This window comes from Cyprinodon tularosa, unplaced genomic scaffold, assembly GCF_016077235.1.
Source record: "Cyprinodon tularosa strain WSP-4 unplaced genomic scaffold, ASM1607723v1 ctg9, whole genome shotgun sequence".
Lineage (NCBI taxonomy): Eukaryota > Metazoa > Chordata > Actinopteri > Cyprinodontiformes > Cyprinodontidae > Cyprinodon > Cyprinodon tularosa.
This window is the reverse complement of record NW_024039673.1, coordinates 2,377,986-2,394,008: the sequence shown is the minus strand read 5'-3', so window position 1 is coordinate 2,394,008 and position 16,023 is coordinate 2,377,986.

The window sequence follows — 16,023 nt, the reverse complement described above, 5'->3', positions numbered from 1 at the left end:
TTCATTACAAATAAAATTTGATATAAAAAAAGAATTGCTTTAGAAGAACTGAATTGTGATTTTATTGCAGAGCGGTTTGCCTACTGAACACTGTATCCATGCACTGTACAGTATGTGCAATTAATATTTCTTCTTTGCCCCTTTAAATTAATTGTTGTATTCAAACGGCTTGTCATGGAGATTATTATTAGCCCTTTTGGTTTGCTGAAATATTCAGAAAGACTAGTTATTAATCTACCGTTATGGTTAGGCATCTCTCACTGTGTTCTTAACAATATTCAGCAGTTTCTCTTTGGTGTTTGGCCCAGGCCAGTATGCTGAATTATGTAGCACAGTGATAGCATCATCATGAAACCAGGTTTTGTAGTGTGTGAAGCTACCAAGTTATGCTGGAAAATTAAATCTGTATCAACAGAAGACTTTTCTTCCAATTTAAGTGCTCTTGAATTTCTTGTTAGGTATCTGTGTTGATCTTGCACTTTTTAAAATCAAGTGAACCACCTCTAGCAGATCACATGGCTTCTCTAATCATGACAGTCAGGAAACTTTAATCTAGATCAGAAGAAGCTGTGATATGGATGCATTTCCTGTCTTCATCTTGACTCTAGGATCCCAAACCCAAGTCCTTTATTTCCTTAGTCCAAGTAAAACTCTTTTGAAATCATTTTTTATTCAGGAATGGCTTCATACAAGGAAAATGAGATTGGTAACCCATGTTTTGGAATCATTTCTTTAATTGCTTTAAGTCAGTAGGTGAGTGGCAATGTCCTGCAGCTTTTGCATACATCCCTTCTTCAACACATCTGAAACAAATAGATGGTTAATGGCCTCTGTTAAACTTACCAATATGCTGAGGTAGGTCATTTGGCATTTTGTTTTATGTGTACTGGAGTAGGCATGCATGCAAAAGCTGCAAGACAGTGGCACTCGGTGACCAACGTTTTCTACCCCTGCTCTCAAATTAGTTTTAATGACAGTCCTCTTATAGCTCCCTTTTATTTCTCATAGTTTTTCCTTTCACATAACTTTTCCATGATTATGCCTGGAAGCAGTACACTGTGTGCAGATAAGTTCTGCAGCAACGACCTTTATGTTCATCCTCCCTTTGGAGGATGTCTGTGACTCTCTTCTAATCAAGTGTCAAGTCAGCAGTTTTCACCATGATTGTGTAAGTCGTAATATTACTGTTATGTGTAAATCTCTTTTGATTGATCTGAATAATGGATTTTCACTTTAAAAACAAACAAGTTCAAACTTCTGATGATTTTCAGTCTCATCAATATTCACTAGGAAGCCTCTTCTAAAGTGGAGATGTCTGGTTTATATGCCATAGCAGCATCTCCTCAGTGTTTAAGTGAATAAACTTAGTCTCTGCTTGAGATGCTGCTTATGTTGAGACCTAAATATATAAACATGGATAATGTGTATAACATAACAGAAAATATAACATATAATATACCTATTTCTTTCTGATTGAATCTTAAAGTGTATCCCCCCTGATTGGTTAGATCTTGGTTAAGTACTGGAGCAGAGGTAAACACACATATATACACAACAAACTGCCAAGGTCCTCTTAAAGTAGATCAGATACACAGTGACACTGTCTCACAGACACACACACACACACTGAGCCCCTGGTTTGTCCCCCTGCCCATTTCCTCTGCAGCCTATGGTGTTTCCGCTGGGGTGAGGCAGTGCCAGCTCCCTCCCTCTGCTTCCCAGTGGGGTCCTGCCTCCCGGCATCTGTCAGGGCAGCTGTCTCTCCTCTCCACTCTGCACTGCGCCACGCTATGCCAGGCCTCCACACACCATCGTGAGCTTCATGCACGCTTTTTCATTAATATACAGGCATACAAGATGGGGCACGTCTACACAGATTTATCGCGGAAGGTAAAATGGCTCACAACAGAGGCTTTTAGTGATTTGGAGGGATGAATTAGCCTAACATCATAGACAATAACATCTAGTAACAGTTATCTGTATGTGCTTGTACATCCATCTTGGTATTATGGGGTTTTCTTCAATGACAAAGATAGTGCAGTACATAATTTCGATAAATGAAACACAGGCCCATATTGTTGCACTGGTTAGTCGTATGAATCGGACTGGGAAAAGATTTGAGATGAAACTGCCAGACAGGAGAGACAGAAAAAATCCAGCCACACTCCAAAACAGAGATGAAAGAAGGGCGGCTGTCTCAGCTCCAGGTGCGGCAGCAGCTTTGCGTGGTAAACATAAATGCAGGTGCTGAAAAATGATCCTTTTCCTGGTGAGGTCAGGTAAAGCAAAGAAAAAAGGCTGTGTGTTTTGTATGTGTGTGTTTGTGTGTGCATCAGAGAGGGGAAGAGGTCAGGCCTGTGGCTCACTCTAAAGCCCCAACAATAATATGGACGTGGAAGAGGAGCGTGAACCAGCAAAGGTTAGTGCAACAACTCACACACTAAAACTATCTGTATTGCTCAACCATTAAACATGCATGCCACACACTCCCACAGGTAGCATGCACACATATAAAACCAAAGAACAGGGAACATTGAAGTGTGAAGACAAAAAGTCCCCCAGCCCCCCTCTCAAGGTAGAGGTCCATCCAACACAGATGTAGCCTTGATTAATTGGCTGCAACGTGTGGAAGTGGGTCTGGGTCTGGAAACTACCTGGCAATTTCCCTCCCAGCCCCCACCCCTCCCCAACACTGCCCACTCTGCACCTTAACCCCCAGGATTTGGATCACGTAAGTCAGCAGGTGGGCTGCTGGGCCGAGAATCCGCCGCGTGGTGTTGATATTCCGCCCGTGTCCAGCTCGCCGGGCGCCCTACATTGCAGGCGCTCCCTCTGGCAATGCTTGCCTTGGCTCTGGGCTGAGTGCTGGAAACGGCGAGAGCTTGACAGACTCAGTGGGTGCACACACAGGTATACACACAAACACACAGGCGCACACAGAATGGACCGCTCTCCACTTGCCAGCAGCAGAGCAAAGAAAGTGAGAGAAATGAAGGGGTAGAGATGGGAAAAAAACAGGAGATACAAGCAGAGGAAAGGATTGGCATACTGTATTTACCTCACACTCTTTCAGTAAAGCATGTGGATTACCCAGTGAAGCACAGGGAGGCTTTTTAATGAAAGCACAGGAAGGGGGCAGCAGCTGGTGGCATGTGTTTGAGCCGGGAGGATAAGACCCTTCGTGCTGGGCTTGCCAGCTCTCTTTCCTCCTCTGCTTTCCTCGTCTTCTAGCGCTCCTTTCGTCCTACAAACCCCGCCAATCTCCCTGTAGAGAATGGAGTCCTTTGTCTGCTCCACAACTGCCTGTCCTGGAGCTGCGGCTAGAGCCACGGGGGCCTGCTGATCAGCCAGCCAGCACCAGAACTGGAGAAGAACAGAGCTGAGCCTGCAACAGCAGACCAGCTTAGAGGAGACTCTGGTCACCATTTCCTGGGCGAAGAAGAAAGTGTGCTAAGCAGAGAAAAAGACATCAGCTGAATTGTTGGACAAGATCAATTAGAGGATAATAGCAATATACAAAGTGATGCCAATTTAAAAGGCAACAACATGTCCCATACAACACATATGTATTTATAGCTCTGTCTATATGTATATAAAGGTATATAGAAATAGATATACACACATAAACATATTTTGATTTGTATTTATTTTCCATGTAAAAGGTCACACCATCATAACAGAAACAAGAGAAAAGTAATTTATCTTCATCGCAAAAATTATATTTTTATATCACAACAGCAAACATTCATACCAATCTAATCTGATAAATTGCATTACAGTAAACATTTTTACTTAATTATGAAAATAGACCATAAGAAAAATGTAAATCCTTCAAATAGTTCACTTTCTATGTATATATTTTCTTGAGAGGTTGCTTCTACCACTTCAGCCACCTCTACCATTCTATTTCACTTAGTTCAGATAACTTTTTGGACCAGCTAACCCATCAAAAATGACTGACTTTGACCCATCCTGCAAATTGAAATAACTTAGCAACCTCCTACTGGTAAATAATAAATGTTATTTACCAGCAGGAGGTTGCAAAGTTATTTCAATTTGCAGGATGTTTTCAAACAACAACATTTCAGCAGCGTAGAATATAGAACTCTTCCTTAAATAGTTGATTGATGAAGCAGGTATGATGCGTTCTTAAGCGTTCTCGTGTGCTCGTGTACTCGTGGCACGTCATCAGCCTCAGCCCGAGTACCGTTCCAATTCTCGAGAACGCCAGATCGAGAATGCAGCAGACTGACCGCTTCCCCAGAATGCCCCGCGGCCGCAGCTTGATTCGAGACAGCGCTCACAGTGTTAAGTTAAACATTCCCTTTTCTGCTGCTGTTGTTCTTCAAAAGTACGTTTTGAAATCGTTTGAGGCGATAACATTATACATTGAAGCCTCCCTGTGTGGTCTGTTTACAAAGTTAGTGCGAAATAAAAAAAAAAAGTCAGACGTTGAGCGGACCAGAGTGACCAGCAGACCTCCGAGGGTAACCGCAGCCAGGGCTAAATTTACCCTGTCTGTAGTGCACTTCTCTCGGTCTAGTTATGTGTGAACTACCGCTCGTTCTGATGGCGGTTTTTTGCGGTTCGGTAATTTTTTTTAATGTTTTTTAAGCTTTAGAAATTAAAAATATTGTTTTCAAAATGTTTTGTGTAGGGAATAAATAGTTTTGACTGTTAAAGAAATGCTAAACAACGTTGCATGTGATGACGTCACGAGTACGCTTCTGCTCCAATACACATACGTGCTTACGTGCTTGCGTGCTTGCGTTCTCGTCAAGTCCGATCTTCCTGCGTTCTCGCCAAGAACGGACTTGACGAGAACGCGAGTACGTACTCGCGTTCTCGTGAATTGAGAAACGCCCGACATGTCTTTGGTACGTACTAACTGATGCATGGTTGGTATTGAACTTCCTACTGTAAAGACACTATTTTAAATCAGAATAAATTGAGTCACAAATGACATAAAAAGGCAAATGCACAAAATATTGAGGAAGCAAATGATTCAAACTAGTATCAGTAACATAAAATGAAATAAATGAACTTACTTTATCAATGAATAAGCTACCGAGATCGATTTACTTAATAGCTTATTGTTAGAAATGTCCAGAGTGGCTCCTCTGCCTGAAGGACTTTTGTCGCATAACCTACTGCGGTACACTGACTCTACTGAAAACCTATTCACGGTAATGTGCAATATAATACAGTTCCTCTGAGCCTGTGTGAGTGCAAATATCATTACAAGTCTTTTTGTATAACCATCTCAGTTCTCCAATCAATGCACTGCATCTGCATTGCATTGCTGTACTGCAGTGTCTAATGACAGATTTGCATTAAGATGCAATAAGAGACATAAAGGAATCTTTTAAATAAAAAACAACACTCTAAACTCTGCATTGTAGTAATGATGTTGATTACCTCTGCATCAGTTTTATGCAGAGGATAAACACAATAAAGCTTAAATACAAACAGTGGGTATAAGAACTTATCCTCCATTCAGATGTTTGTTTTTTTCTCTTGTTTATGTAAATGTCCACAATGTTGGAAATATAAGATTGAGATGAAATATTTGTTGGTTTCATGTATATTCAATTGATACAATTAGGCAATAAAGTTAAGCTAAAATCAAAGACAACAGTCATAGGTAAAAAAAAAAAAAAAAAACACTTACAAAAGACCAAGAATTAACTTTTTCAACATAATGTAAAAACAATTACCGGTACTTACAATTTTGATGGAATGTGGGATGTAGTGTTTATGTACAGTGCACTTGTGCAAGGTCAGTCTATGAAACTGGCTAAAAGTTTCTTTGATTTTCAGAGAGGACGTTTAGATTTGCTCTACAGGGACGTTTGCCTTCATAAGTTTTTGGACAGAAACTATTTCTGAGTCTATTTGTTTTCATTGCAGTTCTTCTGAGCTATTTTTCTGATGAAAGTAGGACAAGTCCTGCATTACCACATTGGATTCTGTGGCCATTCCATAGATCTGAATCTTTGAATGGATAAGTTTGATTAAAATGTTTTTAAAGAAATAATTTCTCAGATGCAGTCGATAACTCTCTTGGTAAGTTCTAACTGTAAATATAGATTATATTTCTCATTTATTTATCATACAATGAGACAAAGATAATCTATATTTACAGTTAGAACGTATCTTTTTCTCATACAATGAAGCTAAATTCTTGTATGAGAGGGACCAAGACTAGAGTTAACTTCTATCGCCGTGAATTAAGTTAAGTCGCCCAAAAGATGACAAAAAACATGTGCAGGTGTTTGCCCTACTCTGGAACAAGAGGTATATTAGTCCCAGTGCACTTTCAGTCAAACCTAACAGCTGAATGTATGTCATGGCATAGAAACTACAGGAGCGACAGCTATTACTATTGAGACTTACCATTAGTAGAGCTGTAAAGTTGAGAGAGTTAAAGGTATGGTATTGTTTTTCTGGGTGGATCATCCAAATGTATGAGAAAAAGTGTGTACAAAGTATATGAGATGGAGAGAATGGCCTCAGATGAGAAAAACAAGACCAGAGTGTTTTTGGGAGATTCTTTTATGTGATGGCGTGCACTGAAAGCACAGGTCGGGTTTCTCATTGATGCCTCGGTTACGAAGTTTCCACTTGACAGGTAAAGTTTGGCATGCTGTTTGGAGAAATCCATTTCAATTCCATTTCATTCCATTTAAGTCCAAGTAAAAGTTATCTACCTCTATATTGTAAATTTCCTGAAAGATAAGTTTATTTATTTTGTAATTTGCATCGTTAGTAGTTATAAGGTGGCCACATATCCTTATTTACCCTGCAACATGTAAATATTATCTCCACAGCTCACACAAACACATACAAGCATGTCATGTTTTTTTTTTTATTTTAATGTTCCAGTAGTCTGATTTGCGGGGAAAATTTTTATATATGAATATGGGTGAGATGAGATGAGATCAATCCGAGCGACTGTCTTATCATTGTGCCCCGCACCTCCTCTCTCATGGCTTGCAGCTAACAAACAAACCAAAACAGTAGCGGCTCACTTGGCGCACAATAACGATGTTTAAAAGAGGGCAAATCACTATTAAATAGAGTGTGCACAAGGTGAAATGGGCTTGTGCATGCTCTTGTGTGTGTTTAATAGACATCCCTCTTGGGGTACAGGGTTGTGCTTAGAGGGTAGAGAATACCCTCTACTTTCCTTTTTGAGGAAGTGGATGTGATTTTTACCTTTGTGGATGGGAAGACATTAGCTCGTTTGTTCATACCTGATCTAGTAAGTGTTTGATTTATCTCTTAACTCCATGAAACAAATCAGTTTATGTGATACATCTCAGCTGCTACTGCTGCTGTGATTGGCTAAAAACTGTTAGGAATGTCCCTCCTTTTAGTGAAAATGTTCTACAGGAGGCGTCCCACATTAATGTAGGAACTAAATTGAACTGCAAATTTCAATCTGGCTTATGCCAGGTTAACATTTTGTACGTTTTTACTGAAAGAAATCCTTAAAATAGTCTTTTTAATCTGACCTTTTACGACCAAAACATTGTTTGATGAGCAGACTGACACCTCAGTAGTTCAGGGCTGATGCATCTATAAGGATGTGGTCTTTTTCCTTGAATTCACTTTGGGTAGGAAGGTTACCCTGCTGTTCGGCAGACGTAACATCAAGCGTTTTGATGTTAAAAGGGTCCAACCTAGCAAATAATTGAGGTGTTATATTCAAGATGGATTTTGCGAATACTCAGAAGCGATTGGCATACAACTCAACTCGGACACCAATGGCAACTCCATATAAGGTGAAAAAAGGGAAACGAGAACCTTGTCAAGTATGAGCACGAGATAAAAGAACGAGCAGAAGAGAGCTGCACTTCTGTGTTTTGGCCACAGGTGGCAGCATCTTTAGATAACTCCACAATGCCTCTTTAATCTTCCTCCACTGTGCAGATTTGCAGAAAAATAAAGAATCTTTACAGTGACTAACCACTTTTGCTTATGGTAACCTTATTTATTTAATTGTGACTTTTTATACATTTGATTTTTCTAAATTTGCTCAGCTTTAAAAAACATGAACTGTAATCAAGACATTTAAATGATTACTGTCATTTAAATTATTACAGAACTGTGTTCTTTTGCTATCTGAATGGAAATATATATTAGAATCACAAAAACAATGAATAATATCCAACATGACAGAACTGTGATCACTGATATGGTTATAGAACTTATATACTTCATGATTATAATCTCACTTATGAATAAAATCTGTTCAAAGTTAAAGAGTTTTGTTTAATATATCATCTTTTGACCAATGTGAAAAATACTTGATGTCTCCGGAGCTCTTTGCTTTGGAAATAACTGACTAGAATGTATGCATTTCATTTTATTGCTCATTTATCTGTGATGGATGCAGGTAAATGAGCAAATTAAACAGAAGTTGAAAGGATTCTGGTAATGACAAGTTCTTGAGCCTGTTAAAGGGTTATCTGACAGAGGTAAGGAGTGAGAGACCACCTGAGAGACGAAGAAGTTATAATTTGACTAGGGATTGTAAAAAAAACTTAGCGTTCAATATATTTTTCTCCACCCCCCTTAAGGTTTATTGAGCCCCACACTCGTGAGTATAGTTTTTAGCAGTATCCATGCATGACAACTCTGGCTTAGCATCAGCCGTCTCCTAGCAACATTGGCCCTCGATCCCAAAAGGAACCTGGAGGTCACTGCTGTAGTCACACCAAGCGTTTCCTTTAGTGCAATAATCGTTTTTCCTCATCTCCTTTTTGATCTCTGATAGCTTTAAACCTGCAATTCCTTTAGCTGTATTCTTCCCTGGGCTTAACTTCATTCACTCACTTAAATAACCAAACTAAAATGATTAATCTAAATTTTTTTTAATACTTTACAAACATGCAATGTACGACTCAGTATACGTTTTTTGCTTGTTGATTAAGCTAAAAAGACAATAAGAGCATGAATGCATTTTTTTATCTTACAATTGTTTCGATTCCATATATATTTTTACCGCCATGTTTTGAAATATACAATTACAAAAAAGAGATAACTGTCTTTATTAGCTTAGAGATAGTTAGAAAGCAACAATATTTGTATCTAAAACTTGTAAATTTGAACAAGAGGTGCAAATATTATAAACAAAACTGTTCAAAACAAAATTGTTAAATCCAACCTGCAATGCTAATACTCAAATCCAGACTAAATGTAACCTGCTTATATAGTTTATGACTTGTGTTGAATTTTCATTTATTTTTGGTCCTGTGTAAAAATATGAAAAACCTTGAAGCTTTCCATTCTGTATCTTATTACAGACACAAACTCTAATGTATTTTTTTAACCGGATTTAATGTGATAGGATAGCATAACTTTTAAGAGTGGTATGAATATGCATCCAGCCCATTTTAATCTGATACCCTGATATTAGAAAACTTGCAAATATTTGTTTTAGATATCTATCCATCCATTTTCTGTCCGAGGGGTGCTGATGCCTATCTCTAGCTATCTACGCATGAGATGCAGGGTGCACAGGTCGCCAGTCCATCGCAGGGCAACACAGAGACAAACAGGATAAACAACCATTTATACCTAAGGATAATTTAGAGAAGCCAATTAACCTAAGAGTCATTATTATTGGACTGTTGGAGGAAGCCACAGTAGAATGAGAGAACCCAGACATGCACAGGGAGAAGATGCAAACTCCATCCCGGGCCAGGAATCAAACCCCAAACCTTTTTGCTGCAAGGCAGCAGTGCTACCCACTGCTCCACTGTGCAGCCACTTTTTTTTTTACACAATCAAAACAAAATCTTTAAGGACTGGATATAAAGGAAATGCTGAATTAAAATAACTTGTAAAGGCTGTGCATATTTCTCCACTTTGGTAGTCCTCATCTTCCCAAACCACCATTCCCACTCCATTTCCAGGAATCTTCACAACCCCACACTCCCGACCCTACACAACACCACTTGCCACAGTGGGCCAGACTCGATAACCAAAAGCCAGGAGGGCTGCGTTGGCGAGCTACAAGCTGCTCTAGACCACCTTTTTCACATCTGAGAACCTCTGTGAAATCCTAATCCCCGGAGCGGGGTGAAGCACAGGCCCAGCTTGCCTGACCTCTCTGGTTGCCATGGATACAGTGCACTATAAATAAAACAGAGGGGGCTTTTTTTTCGAGCAGTTTGGCAGGTCTGTGTGGCCTGCTCACTGGTGGGGCTTATTTTCCTCTATCCCTCGTTCCGTCTCTCTTCGCTCTCATTCCACTTCCCTTGTTCATGCATTCTCTGTCTCATTGAGTGCTCCGTCTTGCGCTTCCTCCCTCTTCACCTTGTCTGTGCTCAATACTTTCATTCAGACCCTCTAAATCAGAACACCTAAGTTTGCCATACACTCACAGAGGCTCATTCAGATTCTACAAAACCCTTATGCCGCTTCAACAAGTTGAAGTATGCATGAAAAACAGACACAAGGTGAATTTAAAAAGGATACTTGTTTTTCTGGTTTATGGTGTAAAAGCAAGGGCGAAGTAGTGGAAACTGACTGAACCATGCCACAGATCTTTTTTTTTTCTTGTCTGGCAAGACAAATCACTGGATGGTGGAAAATAATTTGGTCATGGTTGTGGGAGGTTGTTGGGAGTGGGAGGCATGCGGGTGATGTGGGGGAGAAGGGTTGAGGGGTGACTCGTCCGTGAGGAGGAGGAGGAGGAGGAGGAGGAGGAGGAGGAGGAGGAGGAGGAGGAGGAGGAGGAGGAGGAGGAGGAAGGGCTTTGACCGTCTTTCAGCGGAGGAAAACATGCTTGACACTTCATTCCTTTCCAGTTAATGTGGAGCGGACCGCAAGACGTTAACCCTCTGCCTGCCTCTTGAGTCTTAGTCATCCACTTTTTAGCAAAATGCAGCGGTCAATGCTGAATTTAGCCTAACTTTGCTTTCAAGTCAGTTCACTTAACAAAACATATTGTTCAAAAAGACATTTGGATTTTCTCCTGTCTTTCTATTTCAATGTAAATTGTTACATGATACAATGAAAACATACCTCATTAAAAAGCAAACTTCTATATCGCATGTAGGAGAGGTGATATAATACATTAGTTGACAGTGTGGCTAATGTTATCTGTTGCTAATTTGTAAATAATACATCTAATTTGTTTTTATGTGTATTTTCATACACATTTGTTTTCTTTTTAAGTATTTTTATAGAAAAACATCTGAGTCTCATATCAAGAAAAGTGAGAACCTTTCTGGATGATTTGAAAACAAAAACATAGTGACAGCATTTATTAAAAGAACACGGGGGACTTTTCATTTTTTAGTACCAGATGTGTCCTTCAAAACTGCTGCATTTTGCAACTTCAGTCTGAAACAGACATACTTATGATGAGGAACCCATTAGCCCAATAGCTGCAATTGAAAACTAAGTTTATCCATATCATGCCACTTTACATCACATGCTTTTCTTTTGGCAATTTACTTGAAATATGCACAGAAATATGCAATCATGTCAATCTCAGACAGATTAACGTATTTTATTTAAATCCCTTTTTAATACAATGTATTAAGATTAAGTTAAACGTTAACAAACAACTATAACTATTTCCTGAAAGAACATGATTTTGTTGTGTCGCTTACTTTGCAACTGAAAAATTCAGATGTCTGTGAGAGCTGTATGCCTCTAAAAATTCTGACCAATCCCTGCCATTCAGTCCGCTCAGATATATTCATCTCTGTCCCCTCCTGCGAGTGGGCACTCGTCAGGTTTTGTCGTTGTCAGAAATATTCACAACACACATTTGCAAAACTTGTGAGGAAATATCATTAAAAATAACATGCGGAAACTTGTATGGTTTGTATTGCTAAATTTAACAGCCTGCTACCTTGAAAGCCACAATAATATAGTTTATTTACAGGTGAATGAGATGTGAGTTAATTAGGGCCCCGTCCACACGAAGTCAAAACGAACACGAAACGCTAATATTTTCCAGAACGTTTGTCGTAAAGACGGAGACGTAAAATAAATGTGATCGTCCACACGAATGCATGAAAACGCTGCAAAATGTATGCCAGGCCTGTAAGTGGCGCTGTGGTGCCAAAGCAAAAATAGGCGACGAAATGTTGGGCATGCGCACTAATATTTATACATGGTTGCCCTGCGGGTCCATTTTCGTGGTTCAGTCCAATTCAGGTGCTGAACTATGTCGTCGATATTGCTCTGTTCTTCCTGGAGAAATTCCAAAAGATGAAGATTCTGTTGTAAGCCCGACAGCAGGGTGAGTAGCATGAGCAGCAACCATTCAATACAGTACGGTGCCATTGTTGTTGTGATACTGTGTCGCGCATGCGTGTTTAGAGGCGACAATATGACGCATGCGTGTAAAAAAAAAATGCGGTTAGAGCTTAAAGATGGAAACGCGAAAACGGCGTTTCAAAATCTTCCCACTCTGAAGGCTGAATAAAAAAAAGATTGTTTACAGACCCCGAAACGCCGGCTTCGTATGAATGAGTGGCTGGTTTGGTGAAAAATTTGTGCGTTTAGGCCAGGGTTCGGCTTCGTGTGGACGGGGCCTAGGTTGAAGTCCAAAATATATTGAAAGAAATGGCAGAGTCAGCTCCCCTGTATTTTTCCAGGTTCTCTTTGAGATGCACGTTCGAGTTTGGGGGTGAGGACATTGCTTTGAATGGAGGAGGAAGAGGAAGGGGGAGAGTTGCTAACTCTTAAATATTACCAACCATAGCTTTAAATCTGATTTAAATTTGCCGATGCTAATGATAAATAAAGCTCCAGAGTTAGTTGTGAAGTAGCCTACCACAGGGGTCAGAGTTAGTGCCAATTCTCTTTACCATCGCCTTGGTTTTCTTACATACAAAACCTTTAACCAATCTATCTAAGTGGTTTGACTGGTTTGTTTTTAAGAGGCCTTGAGAAGACATGAGTTGTGATAGACCAACTGAATGTAATTGAAATCATGTGCAGAGTGCTTCAATGACTTCTTTCAGATTTTCTAAACTGAAGTAGTTCTCTTCTCTGTAGTAGAAGTGATATTACTGTAATTCTGTTGAAAACGTATATAAAACCTCAGAGTTGTGGAAGCTTGCAGTTGTAAATTACGCTCACATTTAAGTATTTTTAAAAACTATCAATATTACACAAAGAAAAAAATCTGAGTTTTTTATCCTTTTTTATCCTGCTATTTTTGTACCATTGACAGAAAGATCATCCTGTCATTGTGAAGGCCTAAAAAGCACAAAAACTACATTATTTATCCAGAATGTGAATGAGTGTAAAACTGTAGGACAAGATGATGTACCTCAAAAGCGTTCAGGAGTAAATTTTTTTTTTTTTTTTTTTTTTTTTTAAGAGCGAGCCACATTTCCCGGCCCATCTGCCTTGTATGAATTACACAAAAAGTGGAGCTCAGTATCAGGGAACATCCACAATGTTGCCTGGGAGACAGAGGTCACATGAGAGGATGAGTCACTGAGAACCGCAACTACCTAGAAACCAAGACTATCGAACGTCCTCACGTAGAGGAGCTCTGCACAGTTTGGGCACAGGAGGAAGGATTACTGTCTGCATGTGAGGAACATCCAGATGCTGCCCTTGGCTCAGAGACAGAAGTTAAACTTTCTCCAACTCAGTCACCGGTACTGTTTTCCTCCAAGTTGTAGTTCTAACCTCAGCATGACCATAGGTCTTCTGCTGATCTGTGGCTTTATGAGGATGTGTGTGTAGAGTAGGGATTTAATGCAGACAGGGCCATGACAGTCCTCCTGCCCCTCAGCCAGATTAATCATGCAGGAGAGACACAGCAGGCCCCCGTTCATTCTGCCTGGGGGTGAAGCTGTGCCCGCATGCTCTCTATATCACATGGCATTACTCTGCCACCCCACCCCTCCCCTCCCTGCACTCTCTTATTCTTGCTAAAGGTGCTGTGGATGGTCCTGTTGTCGGAGTCTGAGGAGGTGTGCAGTTATTGGCAGTTAGGGGGAACACCACAGCATGCAGTGTTGCTTTTATCTCTCTTGCTTTCCTTCCCCAGCAGAAAGAAAAGGAAAACACGTTTATCTCTCCCGCAAGGAGACAACAACAGCCCCTGTTTTTCCCCAACTTCTGTTGAAGGGCCCTAACCATAACAGAGGCCGGGCTTGCTGGATGAAGAGAAATGTCTGAGGTGGGGAGGGGAGGACATACCAGGGGACTCGCCACAGATATCTCCTGGAAACTGCTCGACGATGTCTCTGCGCATCAGAGAACAGCTACGGCCATTGTTAGGCTCTATGGGAGACAGAGATCTGAGCAGGCCGAGAACAGTTGCGTGCTTCAGCGTTTTTCCGCGCACTTGCATGCACAACAGAGTGTGCACAGCAGAGACAATATATTTCACTGCGTTTCATGGTGTAAAAACCAATGAAAAGCTGATTGACTCTTTGTATTTCTTCTGGCAGTGGGATGCGCTTAGCTTCGAAAAACTGAGAAGGGGCCAAAAACAAAAATATAGAAGATCAATGTATATCTGGCCTGCAGAGTCTTATTTGCAGAGTATGCTTTCTTGATCAGATCTGATTACTTAGGCCGTCATACTAAAGAGTCACAAAGCTTTTCAAACGGTTATACCTATCATTACATTTTCAGTATTAAAAAATATTTTACAAAACACTAAATATGTAGAATATATCTATATATATGTATGTATATATATATATATCTATATATATATAATTTTATATATATATAATATATATATATATAATTTTAATCATGGATATTAATTTGTTAAATTTACATCCAATTATTTTTAGATTTGCACCCCATGGACATAAAAAAACTTAAGAGAACATTAAACCATATTCATAACACCAAACAACCCAGTTGAAACAATACATGGTAATGGCAAAACAAGTGTATTTGTTTTAAGAATGCAGCATGTTGAGGGGAAGAAAAGGCTTGAGGATCAGCTTGCTTCTGAACGAAGAAAAACAAAAACAGCAGATCTACAACATGAACAAAACACGCTGTGTTTCACGTGGAGAATGCAGCAGCTGCTGAACGTTGCTTTGCTGTATTATTGTGTTGCTTTATAGATGTAGATTTGCCATAATGGTGTGATTACAAGTGTTCATCCATATAGTTATTTTTGCATTTATACTGTAAATGTGTAATATTTGTGTTTGTTGCCTCTGCATTTGTTCTTCATAATGCAGACTAAGAAAAATCTATTGCAAAAACCCCCAAAATCCATCCAATTGATCCTCTTGAACAAGTAGTGCTTTTTTGTGGCTCATGCATCAAAACAAGACCTCTGTATGCATTTTTAAAAGATGCAAAAGAGGGAATCTCTCAGTTGAGCATTAACCTGTTAGAACACTGAGTGCATGACGTAATCTGAATGTTTTTAAAAGTAAAGTTTACTCCTCATCGGATGCAAAGTATGCTCCACAGCCTTTTCTGCCCTTTTACTGATAACTTGAAGAATATTTACCTGAGTAAGTTATTGAATTAAGAATATATCATGTTTTAAATACCTAAAATTGTTTGTCAGGTCAATCTGATTAAAAATGACATTATTCAGTCCGTTAGCTTGTTACTACTACCAGAACTGATGGAGTGTATAGAAATAAAGAATATTAAGGTGTTTGTATTATTTTGTAGAATGACCACCAATCCAGAGGCGCACCTTGGCCTCCTTTCTCCTGTGTTGCGACAGAAAAGGTATCGAGACACTGAGATAGTGTCAGTAGATACACCTGTCTATTCCTTTCTAAATAGGAGTTTATACACATCTGAAATTAGGACTTTAACCTGATTTATATGCAATGTCATTGAAATACAGGCATTGAAAGCACATATTATGCTACCAGTGTAAATATCTTGACTGCTTAAAACGGAAAGATTTCACTTACATGCATACAGTAGCATGTGTTCATGCTGCTCTGCTATGCTTATGTCACAACACAGAACAGAGGACCCAGGATTCAGGTAGGATAGACAGTGGGATTATTCGAAAAGCAACTTAAGCCAGATTAC